The 21,153-nt window shown below is 46.7% G+C and overlaps 2 protein-coding genes across 5 annotated transcripts in view; one reads left to right on the top strand and one right to left on the bottom strand.

Annotated features, from left to right (window-relative positions):
* LOC105184141 (midasin) overlaps positions 1-21,153 on the bottom strand; it is a 130,455-nt gene that overhangs the window by 67,479 nt on the left and 41,823 nt on the right. The gene's annotated exons all lie outside the window — the stretch shown is intronic.
* Positions 1-21,153, top strand: part of LOC109503947 (gastrin/cholecystokinin type B receptor) — a 73,633-nt gene that overhangs the window by 23,552 nt on the left and 28,928 nt on the right. For 3 of the 4 annotated variants that reach the window (XM_019841878.2, XM_025307039.1, XM_025307041.1), the window contains exons 2-3: positions 1,047-1,250; positions 1,328-1,372. The gene's annotated coding sequence lies outside the window, so the exon portion shown is untranslated. Of the gene's footprint in view, positions 1-1,046; positions 1,251-1,327; positions 1,407-21,153 lie in introns of all 4 variants that reach the window. The other variant, XM_025307040.1, reaches the window with a different exon arrangement.

Genomic DNA, 21,153 nt, shown 5'->3' with positions numbered 1-21,153 from the left:
CGCGGGGAATTTTTAGCGCGGGCGACGAGATCTTTGCGCCACGAGAAGGTCGCGGGGAAAATTTCGCAAGCGCACTCGACCGCTCAGCAAGTTCCGCTCGCTGGCTCGAACGGAGCTCGAAGCCGATCCCAGCGTGTAATTTCGGCAACTCGGCGCGCGACCGAACAAGTGCATGCGGATACGTGAGCGGACTAATTCTTCGTCTCGTAATCCGAGTCGTAATCCCGGGCGACGATATCTCGTTTCCCGGCTCAAAGAGTTAAGGAGGGAAGCCCGAAGTCATCCCCGAGCCGGTCTCGGAACTGCGTCCTCCTCAGCCGCGTCCGCAGTGCGACGTCGTTAGGAGGGCGGAACGAGAGATCGTTTAGTTAATTAGTCACCGTGTGACGAGGCGCTTACTCGGCCCGAGTGAATCGGAGATCGCGGCAGTGATGACGGAGGAAATCCGGAGGAAAAATGCTTCATCGTCGTGATAGAAAGACGCATCCGTCAAATGACGGCTCGCATCGAGCGCATCTTTACGAGGCGCCCGCGTCGGAAGCTTTCCTTTTGCGCCAACCTTCAGGAAACAAGCGTTATTAATAGCGAAATTAATACGCCAACCTCCTTTCTCCGCGATCTTTTCTCGCGATTCCGCCGCCTTGATTTTTCGTCCGTTTATTGATCGCTTCGACGGAAGGGAAGCTTCCGGGGTACTTTAAAAACGCGCTCGATCGATCGCGCGTGTCACTTGATGGATGCGCGCGGAGAAAAATGTTTGGTCGAACGAACGAGTTTTTTGGTGAAATATGGGCGACGGAGAAATTTCGATTGAAAGTATGAAAATGCCGTCCGGGTCGAGCCCGGAAATCTGGACAAGCCCGCCGACTGAATTCTGACGCCGACATCTCGAAGCGGAACTTCCGACTCGCAGCGGGAAATTCTTTCGAGACCGACCAGACGCGTTTCTCCCGCGCCGGACTTCTTTTTACTTCGTTTTTTACTTCGTGGAATTTTCGCCTCGTCACGCACTTGCGACCAATTGGCAAAATCATTTCTCCTTGCAGACCGAAGGGCGCTCATCGCCGCTCGGCAGATGCAGTTCGGCGGGACGCGGCTGCGGCGGATGCGGAGCTTCCGGTCCGGATCGAGCGGCGTCGGCTCGAAGGTAGAATCACTCGCCGAGCAATCAGGCGTCTCTCTTTCGAAGCCTTGGAGCCGAAAACGAACGAGGCGACGCGATTCGAATAGCCCGCGATCGCGAAGACTTGGTGAGTTTGCTGCCTCGCGTACGTGCGACTTCTCGCGCGGCTCCGACCGACCAAGTTATGTTCTTCTTCTGTTCCAGATCTGGCTGGCTGAGCGCGGCTGGTCTTGAGTCCCGGGCTATTCGGTGAGTGCGAAGAGAGGCCGAGAGAGACACACAGGTATCAGCTTTCGATGGACGTAGAATTTGGCTGAATGCGGCTTGCATGCGCCGCATGCGCAATGCACGCTAGCCGTGCGATGTAATCATCGCGTGTCCCCCCTTCCCCCCTCCGGAAAATCTAGCGTCAGTCACGTCCTCAAACTGTCCTACGTGTGTACAATCGAGACGCGTGACTCACCTCGCCAATTAGTCGGAATGGCGAATGATCTTCGGCCATGCACGCGCGCAATTACCTCCCAGGCGATCCGGGTTCACCGATATGGACAATCGTCGCGATGTTCCAAATACATTTTCAAGCGAGTATCATGATGGCTTCTTCTTCGCATCCGTCCTCGCGATCGATCGAAGATCGAACGTTCCCTTCGGTCCCCACGCGCCATCGACTAGATTCGCGTTTTCATTTTCAATGGTCGGACGCTGCAATCCGCTCGATAGGGGAAAGTTGCTGAATCTCTACCGGCTCCTAAATTGCACCATCTTTCGTATCTCGCAGAATCCGAAGGCCTAGCGCCATTTGTATATTACGCGAGATTCATCCGTCGTCGAAGTTGATAAAGGGAAGTGAATGTTTATTTTCTTTTTCTTTTGTATTACCTATATTTATTTTTGGTTCTAAATGAAAAATAAATTTTTCTTTAATGGTTGTTGATTTCTCAATAAAGTTTCTAATAGCGAAAATATTCTAATTTCGCAATTTTAATCTCGAGGTGTGGATAAATTCTGCAGTTTCTAGTCAAAGGAAGAATATAAAAAGTCAACTTTCATTCAAAACAAACTTCACATAAAAACAGATTCAATTTTAATAATTATTTTAATGTTTGTTTTTATAATTAAAAAATACTTTTCTTAGTTTTCCACACAAGCTGTAACTTTCAATTAATCTTTTAGTCAAATTTCTAAAAACAGAAATATTTTATTCATGTAATTTTGATGTTTATTTTTTAATTAAAAAGTATTTTCTAGTTTGTCATACAATCTCAAATTTCAATTGAACACGTATTTATTTAAATTGTTTGTATTTTATTTTTATCTCCTCGTAGCTTTTAAATAAATCACAACGGTACGATAAGGAAAACTTGGTACAATTTACTGCACGGTACAGTTTAAGCAATTAGTTGCCAAAATTGCAACATTTGCAGAGGTTATAAAAAAGACCGTATCCAATAGAAAATGTGCAAAAAATTTCACAAAATTTCACAGAATGTTACACACAGATTAAAGATTAATTTTTTATCAAATTATAAAAAGACATTGAAAACTGGTCCAATATATAGGCAACCTTCCCCTATTAGCAAATTTCAAACGTTGCTAGGTGAAAAAAAATGCTACGTCGTGGCTTGAACGAGAAGATTCGTTCTTGCGAGAAATTAGCAGCCAATTTCAAACTTTTGACCGATGGTGCAGTTCGGAGGAACGGTAAGTTCCGGGACGATGACAGATCGCGCGTTAAACGCGCGACTGAAGAATCCCGCGGGAAATCGTCGCTCGCGTGCGCCGGATTCCATCCGCAATTCCACGCAGAGCGCGTTTTTGCATTTTCTCTTATCGGAGGAGAACGCGCGCGGACAGCGGCGATTATTCGGCGTGCATATTCAAGGCCGACGAGGTCTGATACGGTATCGCGCAGCTCGAGGCCCGCCACGAGATGCACCCTCGTCGCGCGCGCAATAACATTTCCATATCCGCGACATTAGCAGCGAGACGCAGTTTCCACGAAAACATGAATTTACCCGTGTTTCACATTACGGAGCCCGTTAAACTTGCCGAGCCCGGCCGGCGGTAAATTTGCGCGCCGTTTATATAGCCGTACACACACACACACACACATACATATAAAAGTTGGTAATTAATTCTTTCCGATCGCGTCGACAATTTTCTCAATCTCAATCGATGAGATATTCTTCGTTGTTACCGGTGATTTTACTTAATTGTGAGGTTAGTGCATCAAACCATGCGTTAAAACTAAATGCCAACGCTTTAAAGCCGCGGAAGAGCGGAAGAATATTTCCATTTCAAATCTTGCTCTGAGCTGGATGTAAACATCGGAAAGAATTAACTGCTAGACCTAATATAATATTTGATCCGACGGGAAGTGGCGGAACCTTCGCCGAGCGAGCACGAGGTCCTCTTTCTCTCTCTCTCTCTCTCTCTCTCTCTCTCTCTCTCTCTCTCTCTCTCCGAAACTTCGGAATCACCCGACGAGTTTTCGTCAAAGCGAATCTTTCACCAGGATTTCTTGCCGCGATTCCGCGACGTCGCCGTCGCCTCGCGCGGCCATCAACTGTAATTTACTCTATTTCAGCTGATCTCGCATTTTGTCGACTGCAACGTTTTCCTACATTGGCCGCGTCTCCGCGGGTTTGCGAGTCGACGATCGAGTCGTGATATCGGTCGTGGCGATTTTTCGAACCGCTCCATTTAACAGAAACGAGACACTTTTATATTTCATTTTTGCGTCGACGACGCGTGACAACATTTTCGTTCTTGCACGAGGTGGAATGTGAGGTAAAATAATCTGACCAAGCGATGAACGAAATTCGGAAATTCCCATTCGAGTTATCGGGATTCAATTTGAATGATCCAAATCGCCGGGATTAATTCAACCAGAATCCCGATATTTTCCATGGAAATTTCCGAATCGTTCGTATTTAACCAGGTAATTGTTTCACTCAAGCAAACATTTATCCCCCCACCCCACCCCCCGCCGTGTCACGACAGATCGGTGAACGACTCGGAACTTTTCATCGGCAGCAGTCGGATCCCCGTGCGTGCACGCACTCGCGAACGGACGGACAATCCATTTTTTAGCGAGAGAGATCACGCGGCCCGAGCACGCGCAGAGGCAACATCATCCGCGGCTTTATTAGAATTCGCCACAAAGCGAGAGTCGGATGCCCGGAGGGCTGTACTTTTAAAGTATTCTGCGAGCGAGCGCGTGCTCGACTTCCGGTCTAGATAACTCGCGTCCCCGCGGAAACAGTTTCCCCCGCGGGGAAACGTGGATAATTAAGAGCAGCCGCACACGCGCGCTCCCGTTGATCTTTCCCGTTGATTCGGTTTTAATCAAACACACCGTTGCCGCCGAAGATCGCACGAAGATCGCTCGCGCGGATAAAATGCCGGCTGAGCGCGAAAGTTTCGACGAGTTTCTCAGAGGCATCGCGCGAGCCTGTTTCACGGCGGAGTTTGAGAGTATTAGGTCGTATGATGTGCCAAAGACGGGGTAGAAAACAATGGCGGTTGTATAGGGTGTATAAAAAGTACCGGGACGACAAGATGTCTAAAGTTAAACATTTTGGAAAAAAATGTTTCGGACGAAAGTTGTACGGTTTCAAAGGGGACATGAGACAACTGTGTCATTTTATTTACAGATGGCGTCACCTTCGAGATACTCACCGATCATTACTTTTCTCAAATGAAAACTCCAATTTTTTATTATATCATCTATTTCTACCAATTAATTTTGACAACTTCCGTCTGAAAGAAGTTTTTTTCTAAAATGTTTAATTTTCGAGATATTTCGTCATCAGGGTGTATTTTTTATACACCCTGTATACACTCGGTAGAAACGGAGAAAAGTGTTTGGCTAGAATTCGGTCCAAGTCGTCAAGACTTCTGCTCGACTCAGACGGAATTTGGCTTTTTCAGTCGTCAGAAAATGTCCTCTCTCGATGAAACATGCTTTTCCGTAGAATTCCGTAGAATCAAACGTCTCCGAACAAATTCTTGCACCCACCCGGTACATCCTGACGAAGGAGAAACAGGCGTTCTGTCATCGCCGAGGAAAATGGAGGAAACTTACGGCGACAATGAGACGATTCTTCTCGTTCCACCGCGCGTCCCTTTCCGACGTCTCTATCGCATTTCGCATTTTTTGCCGCTCGCGAGCGCGCAAATTTTCGCAATTAATTGTCAGCGCATCCGCTGAACGGCGTGCGTTCGTTCCGACGTGCCTTTTATAACCGTCAACGGTTGTGTGCTGCCTCGCGGTCGCGCGACTGCACGCCAACTTCTTGATTTACGTTCACCAGGATTAATTGCACACGCGAGAGAGGGAGGGAGGGAGAGAGAAAGAGAAGCCAGAGCGAACGCGCCGCGCAAGTACAAGTAAATCCGAGCGACAAAACATCCCATTGTGCTGGCGATCTCGCGCAGTGGAGTAGTACCACATGACATGAGCGACAATGCACGAGGCTCGCTAGCGAAACCCGGAGGCGTGCGCGGAGAGGGGAGGGAGAGGGGGAAATGCACCCTTCCGACGCTCGATGAAATCGTGTGAAAAAATGCCGGCGATTCTCTCGGGAGTCTAGCCGGGGGTTCGCAAGTCGGCGAAGAATCCGGTCGGGATCATGTCGGAATCCATGGCGAAATCCTGCGGGAAGGTCGGCGACCTGACATTTCTAGGATTTCATCGCGATGTCTGCGAGATATTACGCGGGAGTCGACGCGGAGTGCCGTTATTCCTCGGCGTGTATCTATTAGTTTTTGCACGTTCGACGCGACAACGGCAGATCACGAGGAGACTCGTTGGGAAGGAGGCGCTCTGATGAGAATTCAGTGGTGATTTCAGGCTTTCGACCGACGTGTTCCGACCGAGTCGTTCGCGAGAGCGGGGAACGTCGGGGACCACCGTCGCACCTCACCTCCGTGAACTCGGGCTCGCGCGCCCGGCACGTTGATTCGATTAACAACTCACTGCGGAATAATTTCATGCCGCGGTACACACACCTTCATTAAGCCGGAATTTCGCTCGGACATCTCGCGAGATTCCACCGCCGCGGCACGCGGCATTTCGCGCGATATTTCTCACGAGGCCAACAACCGGTGGCGGCGGCGGCGGCGGCGGCGGCGGCGCCGCTGAAGAGGCCGTCGATCGTTAATTCGCCGATCCATGACGGCGAGCCTGCCGCTTCAAGAAGGGAATTACATGCGGAAAGCCGTTTTCAAGGCTATTTTTACGAATTTTTCCAACAGGAACGGTGAGTAATCAGTGAACTTGAAATTTTCACGGTATATTCATTAATGTGTTCAAAGTATAAAATAAATTTTATTGAATCACAAGAACCGATCCAATTTGTAATTATAGATAAAAATGAAGTTATTCGTCATTCATTCGTCATCAAAGTCATCCGTTTGCGAGCTCCATATTTGCTGTCGACGTAATTCCGGGCCTCTCTCACTACTCTAAGACCAAAAACTGAGAAAGATTTTGAAAATATACGGTTGTCATTATATAGCCCGTATCAAAATGAAGGCAGTGAAGCCAAGTTTGGAAAAATAATGATTGTACAAAGAAAAAAGTATCGAAAATGAAACTTTTCTCAACTTGTAATCATTAAAGAAATGGATGTAATCGTTAAAAAAAAAATAATAATATAACTGTGTTCGAGGTAAGAGGCGAAAACTACACGTCTACTATATAATGTGTAAAAATTTCAAGTTATTCGATATTCAGTAGTTTTAGCGTAATCGTGTCGACAGTTTGAATAAGAGAAAATGGTGTTTCCGTATAAACGCCTTTAAAGTTTCGTATGTATTTTCCATACAGATAATAACAAATTTATTTTGTACCTTGAACATTAATGAATACACTGTGAAAATTTCAAGTACACTGATCCCACCGTTTTCATTAAAAATATTTCCCCATGGCGGGAGAGAATGTCTCTCGCGTTGCCTGCGTGACTGTGTTAACGTTGCTGAAAAATACTCGAAAGTTTAGCAAAAAGCTAGCTTCTCGAAAGCTAGCTGGTCAACGATCTCGTAATATTTTTATGACGTTTCCACAAGTCTCTCAGCTTCAGTCATCTCTCGACTCCAAAAAAAAATTTTGTATCTCTAACAAAACTGTTTAGTTAAAGCATTTTTTAATAACAACCAAATATCTTATTTTATATAACAAAATATTTAGTTGCCTCAACTAAATATATTTTTCTGCTTTGTTCTCTGGACCAAATGATTTTGTTCTTAGACTTTATATATAAAAATTAAGCATTTTAGTTATTTTATCCATAAAAATTACATAATAACGAAATATTATTTTACATAAATTGAAATAATGCCCAATGGATACTATTTCGTCTTTCTGTGCACTAAAATTTAGATTTTATATATTAAGAAAAAATTATAGTAATTTTAACAAAATTCATATAGTTAAAGCTTTTTGGTTGCTATAACAAAAGTATTACGTTATACGAACAAACCGTAATCAAACATAATATTTGTTTACAGGAACTAAACAGTTTTGTCGGGCATATTTTAACCAAATTATTTTGATGTTGCAACAAAATTTTGTTTCACGCAACAATACATTTTTTCTAGTGCAATCGACCATTTTCCAAATTGCACACATGCGAGTAAATCGCGTTCCCTTCCACACACCGTTACAACTTAAGATTCCCAAGAAAATGGACTTACGGGGCGGCCATCTTAAAAGATTACGACTCCGACGGACAGCGGCGGGATAGATACGCTTTTAGCCGGAAATCTCGCCAAAGTTTCGCCGCGCGGAGGGTTAAAAGCTCACCACCGCAGCTATTGCGGATCGGCGCTGGCGCTTGAAAAATATCTCTGCCCCTTTTCCGGACAAATCGCCGGCGAGGGGCCAGCTCGGGAAAGCCGGCAGCTCTCGCGATATTAAATCGGCTGTGACGGCGCGGCGGCGAGTATCAATCGCGCGCGCATTCTCTCTCGTCGTTGACGAAACGTGTCTGTCCGTCCACCCCCGCCCCGCGACGAAACGCCTTCGGCCGAGAGTTGCGTTGCAACCCCTCGCCCCCGGGGCGATCCGTCACGTCGCGTTTCCTCATGGGGAGGGAGAGAGGGGGGGGGGGAACGTGTTGCGTGCGAATCGCTATCTGATTTAACGAGACATATATCGATGAGCGGGAAACACGGGGACGATATCCGGCGCATCCTCGACAAGGCGTGACAAGGGGATGAGGGTGACGCACCCCTCGCGTTTTGCGTGTCGAGTGGCGCGCCGCGAGTCAGCCGTCTTCGTCGGCGAGCCAATTAGAAGGTAAAAGGGTAAAAGTGCCGCGGCCGATGGCGAGCGCCAAGCGGAGAGAAGAAGGTTGCTCGCGCGGTGAGCTCGAAAAAATCGCCCGTCGAGCGGCGGAAGAACTCGTGAGAGAGGGGGAAAAAGGGTGGAGAGGGCGAGGAGGCGGCAGAGGAAGAGAAGAAGATTGTGTACGAGCGAGAGAGAAATGACCGCCGCGCCGGAGAATGAGAGCGAATTAGCAACGAATTAAACACTCGCCGTAATGCACAATGCGCAAGCCACGATTATCGGGGGTGGTTGGCGCGGGGTGATGAGGGGGGAAGGGGGGCAAAGCGGTAACAACAACACGCGTATTAGCGGTGGCTCGCTGGAAAATTGAAGTCTTTCTCTTTCTCTCTCTCGCTTCTCTGTGCACCGCGTCAAAGAGCAGCCGCTCGCGGCAGTAGTATAGCTCGCGCTTTGTGCCGACGCGATCGATATTACCGTAATCCAGCACGTGAGTCCTCCCGGCCGGGCGCGGTTAAACATTCTCCACCTTCGGCTCTTCTTAGGTCCCGTGTGTCAGCCGACACCGCGGACTGCACGATCTTTAATTAGCACCCGCGCGGTCGGCCCGACTCCAGCCGGACGATCATCTCTACTGACAGGTAAACCTCGGGGAACGTCAGACGCCGATTTGTTCCCAATTTTTTATAGTTATTTTTTATGTCAAACTATGAAGAAATCTGTTATCATTTTTAGCTTAAATTAATTTTTTCAATTTTTTCGAAATTTTTCAAGTTTTGCACAAGTACACTATTTTATACATACTTAAAATAATATTTCTTAAAAATATATATATCTGATTTGTTGTTGAAACTTGCACACACATGTCGCCGATTATGAATCAGAATCATTTTGTAAAATAAAAAATGGCGGATTTAATATGGCTGACGTCATTGTCGGAAAAGTGTTCAGTTTTACGCTACATTCGACATTGGGTAATCTTTCGGCTCACTATCCAGCAAACAAGCTCATTTTAACGTCAAAATCTGATAAAAAATGAACAAGAAGTGAACAAAAAAAGAATGAACAAAAAACCTCAGAAATTTCTAAAAAATTGAAAAAATTAATTTAAGCTAAAAATGATAACAGATTTCTTTATATTTTGTCATTAAAAATAACTATAAAAAATTGGAAACAAATCAGCGTCTGACGTTCCCCGAGGTTTACTTGTGAGCTTTCGTCAAAGGAAAGCTTCCTCCTCGCGAAAAAATAAGCAGATATACAGGGTGTATAAAAGGTACCGGCGAAATATCTCGGAAACTAAGCTTTTTAGAAAAAAATGTTTCAGACGAAAGTTGTCAGAATTAATCGACGGAAAAAGATGATAAAAGTAATAAGAAATTGAGGTTTTCGTTTGAGAAAAATAATGATCAGTGAATATGTCGAAAGCGGTGCCTCTCTGGAAACTGGAAAAAAAATGATACAGTTGTTTTGCGCCCCCCTTGAAACCATACAATTTTTGTCTGAGAAATATTTTGTTTTCTCAGATGAATTTTTCTAAATTCTAATTTTCGAAATATTTTGCCGTCCCGGTACTATTTTTATACCGAATTCTTTACCGACTCACGAGAGTTCGTTCCCGCCGCGGCGTGCTTTCACGGGCGGTGCGACGCGACGTTAAATTAAGATCGCGCTGATACCGTACGCGATTGATAGCCGCATAATTTACACATTTTGTAGCTTCGACGCATTTTGTGATTTACGCGCGATCGAGCGGCCGACGATAACGATAACGCGACAACGCTTTTTCCTCGCGAAAAAACAAGCAGATATAAAAGCAGGATATATAAAAGGTACCGACGAAATATCTCGGAAACTAAGCCTTTTAGAAAAAAATGTTTTAGACGAAAGTTGTCAGAATTAATCGGCAGAAAAAGATGATAAAGGCTTCCCACAAACACGCTTGCGTCCCCTCGCGCCGTTCGGCAGATGGAGCCTCGCCGAAAATCTAAATCTTTAACCGCGGCTCTTCCCCTCGACTTCCCGATCGAGATTGCATTTCCAGCTTAGCTCGGCGCTGCTCCGAGCTGCGAGAGACTCGCGGCCTCAAACATTCAACGCACTCGCCAAGTCGTATTAAGCTTATTCGGTTACGACGAGCCCGCGGAGCCTATCCGCATGCATCTTCGAGCCGTCGCATCGGAGACACGGAGCGTAAAAACCGGGAGAGAGAGAGAGAAGAGCCAACCTGCCAATTTCAGGCCGCGACTTCGACTCCCGTCGGCGAAGTAGCTCTCGTGTCGTTTCGCTTACGAGACGCGGCCACTAATCCGCTCGGCGACCTGTGGAGCTCGCCTGGATCGCCTGGAAGAGGAAACGAGCGGATCGATGCGAATCGCGCCGAATTTCGACGCTTGATTTTAGCGAACCGACGTATCTCGCTCGTTCTGCTGTTCAGCCTCACTCTCGATCGATCTGCGAGAGCCTCCGCTCTCTTCTCTCCCTCTCATCCTCTGTGTCACTCGGGCGCGCGTATCGCGCTCATTATCTCCTGTTGTTATCTTTCGCGTGTTATCCCTGTTTACGCTACTTCCGCGACTCATTCTGCTACAGTCGGCCCCCGCTCGTCGAAGAATCGAAGGTATTTAGGGGCTATTGTGATTTCTCCCGAGCACTCTTGCACGATTGTTCTTTCGAACGTTAATTACTCGGCCGAGATTTCGAGGGTGCTTTCTCGCTCGTCGTGCTCGCGCCGAAGAATTGATTGCAACGCGCGCGTCAGCAACGCACGTATTGACTTAACAGGCGCGCTCCTTGCATCGCGCGCGCTTCAGCGGCAAACCAGTATATCTGATTCGGAGATAAATCTGAATTTAATCCACGCCGGGAAATTAGTATTCAACTGCGCGCTCGAAATGACCGGTACGGCCGTTCATTTCTTCATTTCGTTCGTTTCTATGTGTATCATTTATTCCATAAATTTTCCACGATAACAGACGATCTCCCTGCCCCCCCGCCCTCCGTTCCTCTCTCTCTGTCTCTTTTGAGAGGAAAAGAGAGAGTTGAGCGTTGAAATTAAAGTGCAAGTTAAAAATCTAATTTTACTCCTTCGAGCTTCGAGCTTCCTCGCAGTGCGCGAAAATTCGATTAAGCAAGAATATAAGAGATATATTTATGATTTCCCCCCTTCGTCCCTCGCCCTCTTGCGATGGAGCAGACGAGAGCGATTAGAGCGAGGAGTGAGATCAAACTCTCGCCGCCGGCCGGAGGATCTCCCTGGACAAAACGCGACAAACGGGATATTAATCGCGGAAATGTTGTTGGCCGAGTTAAACGGTCGTCAAAGTTAAACTCTTCTCGACGTTCTAACGACGACGGCAGGGTGCAAAAACTTGTAATCGAATGTCATTTCCATCGCACGCCACCATAGAAAATTATTCTAGTAGTCGACGAGGGGGACGACGATCGTGACCCACTTGCCGCGCTATGACCTTTATTGTAAACACGCAGCGGGACGCGAAATTACGTCACGTCTATAGCGCATTCGAGCAGGTTGACAAAGAGTTTGGTCGAAACATATGATCAATTTTGGGGGGTCTGCAAGATATTAAGGTTAGGATCTTGGCAGAAAAGCAAAAGCCAAGAGAGTGACAGAGAGAAAAACTCTCGCATGAGACAGACTATCAGCGCGATTTCTGCCTGGATGTTGCCATCATCATAACCTTTATTACATAAGCTTCTATTTATAGAGGGTGCTTCAGACCAACCGTTCATCTTTAAGATGAAGGGAAAGATGAAGGGTTTTTCGCGGAAATCTTAGATATTTTCAACTTCCGGAAATTGGTTATAAAGATGAGAAAATAATCATCGGGGAAGAGAAAAAAACAAGCAGCAGAGAAGAAATTAGAAGTAATTGATAAAAAAGTAAAAGGCGCGGAAGAAATTAAGAAACTCAACAAAACGGTCTATAATTTAAAATAAAGTATATAATTGTCGGCTTATGCGAGACACGGTTTATAAAATGGTTATAAACAAGACGATGATTAATACGGGATAATTTCAAATGGTCAAATAAAAAGGAAATTCAAAACTGAAGATTTAGTTTGCATAATAATTATGTCCGGATATTGGGTCGACGCAGTTTAGCGGTCGGAACAATTTTCGGCTATTGGTGCATCCGTGCTCTTTGAAATTTTAATGATTTCCAAATTAATTTTGAAAGTTTTATAGCTTTCTCTCTCTCTCTCTCTCTCTCTCTCTCTCTCTCTCTCTCTCTCTCTCTCTCTCTCTCTCTCTCTCTCTCTCTCTCTCTCTCTCTCTCTCTCTCTCTCACTTCCCGATAATAAATTTTAACATTTCAGCTTCCAATTAATTGTATATTAACATCATCAAATTTCATCTGTCTTTATAAAATCAGTCGTGGCGTGACGCCGTTAAATGTTCGGCTGTTGGAACATTTACTTCGACGATGTCGGCGATCCAGCTTGCATCACACTTGATCATCGACTCGACTTGAACTGGGTACCAACTGGATATCAAATCGATATGAACTCATCAGCTATTTACATCGACACGATATCGATAAAAGTCGACAGATCGAGAGATCAGTAGAGAGAGAGAGAGAGAGAGAGAGAGAGAGAGAGAGAGAGAGAGAGAGAGAGAGAGAGAGAAAGAGCACCATTAAAATAGTGCTCTCTCTCTCTCTCTCTCTGTCTTCCATACAGAACAATATCGGACGGTGCGCGGCATAAATTCCGGTTTCAACGGATGATGTATGACAGCGAATTTATTCTCGGCTTCTGTGGATTTCCTTTCCCGGGCACCATCCGCTTTCGAGCATTCTCCGTTGCCAGCGATAACTCGACCTTTTGTACATTACCGTTCAATTTCTTTTTCGCTTTCTCTCTTTGCTCCGCCCATCAAATGCGACAATAACTTTTCTGACAGGCACGCTAAGGAACATTTTCCGTGAATAAAGATTATTATTATTATTGTCAAGGAACCTAAAGCCTTTGTCACCACTCGATCAGCGAATTGTAAAGTCGGGAAGCTTTGACGCACACCGTGAATAGAAAGTCGAACGCGCAAGAGGGGCGAGAGGGACGGCAAGATTCTCCGCCGTCGATCGCCGCGGATTCCCGTCGATTTCATCCAAGAGCGAAGGCGCCTCGAATCGCGTCCCGGATATAACGCTACAACGGTAACGTAATCGGCGCGCGGAAATGGCGCGACGCAGAAATTTGCCGCCGGGGAATATTCGCGACGCAGGAGGAGGACGAGCAGGAGACACTCGACTGCGCGAGTATCAAATGGAAAATGAACCCCGCATGCTTTCTTACTCTATCACGGCAAACATCCGCGCAAATCGTATTTTCTACGTCAGCGGAGAGCGCGAGAGGATGCGAGACGCCGAGCCCGGGCTTCGGGAGTATATCGGGCTCCCGGGCAGGATTCGCCGCGAATTCTGCGGTAGAAAAGTGCACCGAACAATTTCGCTCGGAGCGATTTACTCGCGCCACCGAGTAAGTCGCCGTTGTTATCCTTGCTGGATACCTGGAGCGCGTACCTGCACGCACTCGCTGCCGTGAAACCGCTCGACCTGGGGACTTCCCGTCGGACTTTGGCAGCCACCCGGTATAATCCCGATGTACCGCGGACCATTTCGCGAATGGCTCTATTTTTATTCGACGGCTCTCACGCCGCCATGATGGCGTCTTTGTAGCCGGGGATTCATGACGGCGCGCGTGGAGTTACGTATCGAACGGAATGGCCGGTTATTGTCCGAGGATTTCGCCTCGCGGGAAGCGAGGGGGCATTGTGCGACCAGGTAAATTGGAAACACGCTTCCGGCCGCGCTGTGCAAAGCGTAACTCGCGCTGACGTTTCCTTCACGCGATCGAGTAATCCCCAAGGCAAATTTCTCGTCTGCTTTCCTCTCTCACGAGCGCTCGTCCTCCTCCTCCGGGAAAGCGAGACTCGCCTCATTTGCGCTTCGCCTCTCGCCTCTTCGTCGCAGCTGGAGATACTCTGATAAGAGTCTGGACGTAAGAGCGCCGGTTCTCATTGATCCGGCATGTCTTGTCAACTCCCGCTCATGTTTCAATCACAAAAATTATTGCTGCTCAGTGAGTGTATTGTTTATGCAAGGAATGAAATTATACGCGTGGCCATTGATTCGCTGTTACGTCGATCGCACACGCTAGTTCCTTTATTAATTCTTTACTGCTGCATTCTTTACTTTGCTGCATAGTGGTCCTCCCAGAGTACCACCTATATCATCCATCAAGCTTGTTTTCCCAATGATTTTTTCAATAATTTTTTAAATAATTTCCAATAAATAATAATTTTCTAATAAAATAATTTAAATTCTTTACGTGTTTCTTTAGCATACTTGGTACTGTTGGACTGCTAAAATGTTCCTCTAACTAATACGTCTTACTTTATAGATGACTTTTAGAGTCATTTCAAATAAGTAATTTGTTATTAATAAGCATACATTGAACACAAAACTGTCGTTTTTAAAGAATAAATTTGTTTACAGGAAATTTTAGATAATAACGTATACTTCAAAATCATTATCTGAGGATTTCTTGGGGTCGCTAAATACAAATCCGGTGTGAAAAATACAAAATTCAATACGGCGGACGGAATTTTCAAAATCAGTCGAATCTAAAAAATTTCCGAGTAACGAGTTTCACAAAATTATATTCACTAGAAAAAAAAAAAACGCGCATAAAAGGGTTGAATATATATTTTATAAGCGAAATGCTGCAAATTGTCTTGTAATTTATGACCGAAATATGCTCAGCGTGAATTTTTGCACACTACCACATATTTATCACCGCAATGCTTTTTCGACTTTCAATCTCAGAGCAGCGTGCACCGTCTGTTGTGCACGCGACAGGACGCATGTGAGCGCGGAAAGGATAAGTTAAGAATTTTGCCAAAACCGCTCTTACGTGCAGACTCTCATTAAAGGCTCGCGACGAGCCGGTTTCTTCTTTCTCCTTTTTCCCACCCACGTTAACGCGATCGCCGGCGCAGTCCTGAAACGCTGTCGCGTCGAGATAACCCGGTGGAGAGCGCGCGCGAGTGGCCGTGAAAGGTAGGTTTTCCGGGCGCAATTAAAGCTGAAACACGCGGCGAAAAGCGCTCGCGGCCAAGCGCGTGCCGCTCATCACGGCGGGCTGCGTTCCGAATTTCCGGCGGGTTTTGCGAATTAACCGCAGCGAGCCTCTCGATTCGCGCCTTTATTCTTCGCGGACGCGACGCAGCTCTGATCTCTCGAATTGTTTCATAGGCCGGCGGTAATTCGATTTCGACTTTACAGTATGCGACGAAACAGCCGCGCGGGAGATTGGTATTCGCAATTACTTAGTTTTTTCATCGCGTCGAGGCTTTTTAATTTCGCTGACTCTGCCCCCCTCTCTCTCTCTCGCTCTCTCGTACTCTGCTGTTTTAATCGGGGATTCGAGAGCTCTGCCGGGTCGAAAGGAATCCGCCGTTTTATTTTCGCGCGCACAAACGCGCGATTGGAAATTATATATCGCGCGTGTTGTTCAAACCGAGGCTGGCGGAGGAGAGAGAGAGAGAGAGAGAGAGAGAGAGAGGGAGAGTGGCTCGATAACGGTTTTACGAGAAACTATTTAACGTGCACGCTGAGCCAGCGAAAAAGATCAAATCGCTTTAAGCTCGCGCTCGCGTATCGCAATTTCATTAATCGCGAGACCCTCATCGACAGTTTCGACGTTCTCGTGCCTCCTCGGTGAATAAATTCAGCCCGGTTTTCTAATCGACGTTCTCGTCGACGTTCACACACACGCCGGACACGTGCTCGTCCAGGTAGCCGATCGACCAGAAAACGCAGCCCCATTTCGCCGGGCGGCGCGAACTGCATCTAAACGGCTACATGAGCGAGTCGTGTCAGCTGATGGTGAGAATTTGTTATCGTCGTGTCGCTGCCGTATCGCGCGCTGCGAAAGTAATTACCGTCGTCGCCATTTTCCCCGCTCTCGCCCTCTCTCTCTCTCTCTCTCTCTTTCTCTCATCGGCCGGTTGCCGTATGTGCCGGCGGTAAACGCGGGGTAAAAAAAAAGGAAAAATGGTGGAAGCGAAGAAACAACAAAAAAAAAAAAAAAAAACAACAAAGCACCGCGCTATTCTCCCGATGCCGAGGAAAAATAGCTTGTTTACCAAGTCGATTCAGCAAATCGCGCGAGATGTATATGGCGGCGGGGAATTCCGTTTGGAAAATGGCCATTTGGGTAACCCAATTTTGCGGGTCCGAGATAAGCACAATTCTAATAGCCCACGAGAGCTTCGGCTCCTCCGAGCCGTCTCGTAAAGAGTCTCAGGCTCGACAAAGAAAATCCTCTCGCGGGATCCTGTCGGAGGACAGGATTGCGCCTCGATGAACGCGCGAGGCCGCGAGTCGACGTCTGCGCGGGAGCACGCGAGTCGTCGAATAAAATATCGTATTTCGTCTCGGTAGTCTCGCGATTGCATATAACTGCGAATATCCTGTCTATTACTCCGCAGGAGTCGCGCGCGTGTGCGCGCACCGCGACACGCCTCGCTCTGCCGCACTCTACGAATCCTCGTTCAACGCGCATTCGCGCGAATGAAACGTCATATTTCGCGCCTCGCGAGTTACATGAGATTTTCCTCCTCCTCTCCCTCTTCTCGTTTCTCTTTTTCCCCTTTTTCTTTTTTTACGGCGCAGCTTAGCCGCGGACGAAGAAGACATATCTCGCCTGTGACGCGCTCGCGAAATCCGACATATCTTGCGCTGAAATTTCTCGTCTTCAACGTAAATAAAATAAATCACCCCCAATGTGTCCTCACGGCTGCGGATTTGTTCGCGCGTGATGCGAAGATTCCGCGTGGCTTTCCGCAAAAGTGAGAACGAACTTACAGACCGTGGCGGGCAATGGCGCACGGATTATCGCCGCATGCCATTAGCCGCCGTTCCACCCCAGCTCGCTGCTCCCCCGCGGGACATCAGATCCGTTCTGGAACGTCGAATTTGAATGTAGGCCAAGATTACACACATAGAGAGAAGGGGGGGGACGTGTATCAACGGTAGATGCGAGTGAGTCGTCACTCTGCAAGTGAATCGTCTCGCAAGTCGCATAAGTCGCGGGCGAGAAGCAGCCCGACTAGAAATTTATCCCATGGTCCTCATCAGGTTAACCTCAGTTCGACATCAGGTCTCAATAAGGTAAAATTATCGAGTCCTAGTAAGTCATGTAACGCAGCGTGGATATCAGGACCTTAGTGAGGATTTATAGTCAGATCCTTATTGAGTTACCTTATGGAATCCTTATTACGTTTTTTTTTCTTTCAAATTATGGCTGCTGATTACTCGCCACGGCTATATTGGATGATGACATTAGAAATAAGAAATGACACGCTGAAAATTCTTTCATGTCATTTCCAAATAAAAAGATATTTGCATGAAATAATATTTTAGATCGCTTGAGCATACTTGTAAAATGTTTCGGAAAAGAAACATAAAATGAATATCATAAGATCATTAAGTATCACAAGACATAAAGTAATGTTAAAGAGAAAAGTTGCATGTCACGTTAATTTTACAACTATTTATTGACTGCTAAAAATGGGATAGTTTCTACAGCATTTTACAAATATATTCAAGTGATCTGAAGTGTTTTTTCAATGCAAACATCTTTATATTTGGAAATGATACTCAAAAATTGTTTTGTTAAAACTTGATCATGCAAATCACATTAGGTACAATGAATAAGATCCGGACAAGGACCTGATTAACTGAACCATATTATATCATACACTAGGTTGGTACATTAAGCTCCTGATGTGGATCTAATCATTATAACCTTATAAAGGTCTTCCTTATACTCATTTGTCGTTAGAACATTATAAGAACTGACTTACTCAGGATTACCTTTCATTCACCCTATTAAGTCCTTATCAATGTTAGGTGAACCTGATCAAAATTTCTAGTCGGGAGCACACAATAAACTGCACGCCTCGTCGAGCTGAGTCGATGAAGAATCCGGTCGGAATCACGTCGGACTGATTCAGGCGGAGATCGCGCGGAAATAGACGAGCGATTTGATGTCTTTAGCATTTCAGCGCGATCTCCGTAAGGTATCATGCAGAACCGTACCTCGGCTGGGTTATCAATAATCAGTCGACAGTGATGCTTGCTTCTTACTGATCCTGATTACATCTATCCGTTCTGACCCAACAAGATGCAAGACCCGCTGAGATCAGAGTAGATCAGAGTCTAGCTGAAGCGACCACAGCGGATCGCGCTGTTCGGAATAAAAATTCAGTAGTCACTCCAGACTTTCCACCGACGGGGTGCAGCACTTCGACGTGATGTCGATAATATATCATGCGTATTTGTCAAATCGAATCGAACTTTGTCGGATCGAACGGTCCGGGAAATCATCATGGACGTTCGATTCGGCTCGCTTGGCAATGTGTGTCCGAATGCTTCGTCACACGATCGCTCGATATTACGCGTTCGGCGACGCGTTTTCCATCTTTTAATAGTTAGAAAAAAGGGAGGGAGAGGCGCGCGAGAATGTGTAAAACGGGGAAGAAAGTATCGTTACATATTTACATTCGCGTAACGCGCGCGAAAGGATAGAAGGAGGCTGAGGGAAATTTTAGTAGAACAGGCTCCGCCTCATTTGCATGCTGCATAAAGTGGCCTCATTAAGATCGGACTACGCCTCCTCGGCGCGCATCTTATTTGCTCTCTCAAGTGCACTCGTGGTTATCGCAAATTTCACGCGAGGCAAAACACCCGAATAATTCGATTACGCGCGCAGGACGACGTGAATAAAATACGCGAGCCGGTTACGCGCGTTTACCCGAGAGTTGGTTCTCAACCGCGTGAAGAAGAAGAACAAGAAGTCGCGATCACAGAATCTCCAGCCTGTGACCCCCCCTCCTCCTCCTGCGAATTATCTTTTGCGCGGACTCGCGCGTCCGAGAAATATTAGGCGTTTCGGTAATTTTAAACGCTCGCTATAGTTGACTAGAGATATTTTGAAGATTGAGACATCATTTCAAAGCTTGAACATTTCGACGAATAATTTGTCATGTGCGTTCACAAACATAACCACACTTTTTAGTGCGATTGAAGATGGAACGCGATAAAGAGCATTTTCGTCATTTATTACTTTATTGCCATTCATTGGAAAAAAACTTGGCTGCCGATTCATCTCAGAAACTTATTCGAGGTCTGCACCATCAGTTGAAACGTGCGAGTATTGCTTTCGACGATTCAAAAATGGCGACTTTGATGTGAAAGACAAAGAACGGTCAGGTCAACCAAAAAATCCCGAAGTGATGCTGAATTGCAGGCACTGTTGGATGAAAATTCAGCTCATGTGCTTCAAGAATCGGCTGAAGCACCAAATGTTGGTAAATCAACCGTTTCTGATCGTTTCTGAACCGTTTATACGCAATGGGGAAGATTAAAAAAGAAGATAAATGGGTTCCACATGAATTGTCGGAACTGGCTATTCAAAATCGTTTAACCGTTCGCCCTTCACTGCTTTCTCGTCACGAATAGCAATTTTTGCGTCAAATTGTAACCGGCGATGAAAAATGGAACTCTTCTACGATAATTCTAAATGTAAAAAATCGAGGTTAGATCCAGGCCAAGCGTCGACATCGAGTCCAAAACGCAACATCCACGAAAGTAAGGTTTTGTTGCGCTTTTGTTGCGGCTTCAATGGCGAGTCTTGCCAGACGCCGCGCATTCATCAGACTGTGCCTCTTCAGATTATCACTTATTTCGATCAACGGTGGCTGGCTCTTCAAAATATACGAAGTAGTGAAAAAATGCCTCGATGAACGGATTGTTTCGAGAGACGAACATTTTTTATTCGCGGAATTCACTAATCACACCAGGAAAGCGGGAGACGGTTGCAGCTAGCGACGGGAAATATTTCCAGTGAAATATAATTTAACGTGTCTCTAAAATGTTTCCTTGCAAAAAGTCTCTCGAAAGTGTAACCGGGACACTTAATCGCACAATTCATCGCGCGTTGCAGTCGACCGCCGTGCGATGTGTGTGTCTTGCGCTTCAAAGCGGCGCGCACGTGCTAGTTTTCAGCTTCACGTCTCACAAGGACGCGAGGAGGAGGAGGAGGGGGAAGGAGCGAATCGTCGTCGGCGGCGGCAAAAGTCAATTCGCGTTCTCTCGGCTCGGTTCTCGATGACAGACGCGGTGCTTTCGGAAATTCATAGCGGGCTTTAAAGCGCATCGATGCGTCTCTCGCGCCGCTCCCGCCGATGATGAATGCGCGTTCCCGTTTGCACACGCTGCAAAAGATGTCTTGAGCCAAATACGCCGTATGAAGTCTCAGCCTCTCCCCTGCATTTTGAACAACCGCTTCTCCCTGTACTCTTTATTCATCGGATTCGGGACAAAGGGCGGCGGCGGCGGCGGCGGCGGCGGAAGAGGGAGGATAAAAAGGAGCGCGACCGCGATCTGTATCGCCGACAAATTCCCGTCCGGTTTATCGCGATAATAAAGCGGCTCCGTGGCTGCGGCCGCAATATCGCCACGGCCAATGGGATCTCGCCATGGCGGACGAGAAACTACGGCACAGCGCTAATTATCGGCCGGCTTTGTGCGCTCGCGAGCCGCGGCGGTCGACGTGCGTCGACGCTTAACGAACACACCTCGCGTATTCCGTTTACCTGCTGGAGCGCGCGGAAACGCGTCGCAGTTTGTGCAAGCACGGCGTGTGCG

The sequence above is a fragment of the Harpegnathos saltator genome, unplaced genomic scaffold, assembly GCF_003227715.2.
Source record: "Harpegnathos saltator strain DR-91 unplaced genomic scaffold, Hsal_v8.6 scaffold83, whole genome shotgun sequence".
NCBI classification, from domain to species: domain Eukaryota; kingdom Metazoa; phylum Arthropoda; class Insecta; order Hymenoptera; family Formicidae; genus Harpegnathos; species Harpegnathos saltator.
The sequence above is the reverse complement of the archived record's forward strand: the minus strand, read 5'-3'. Positions and strand labels throughout refer to the sequence as shown.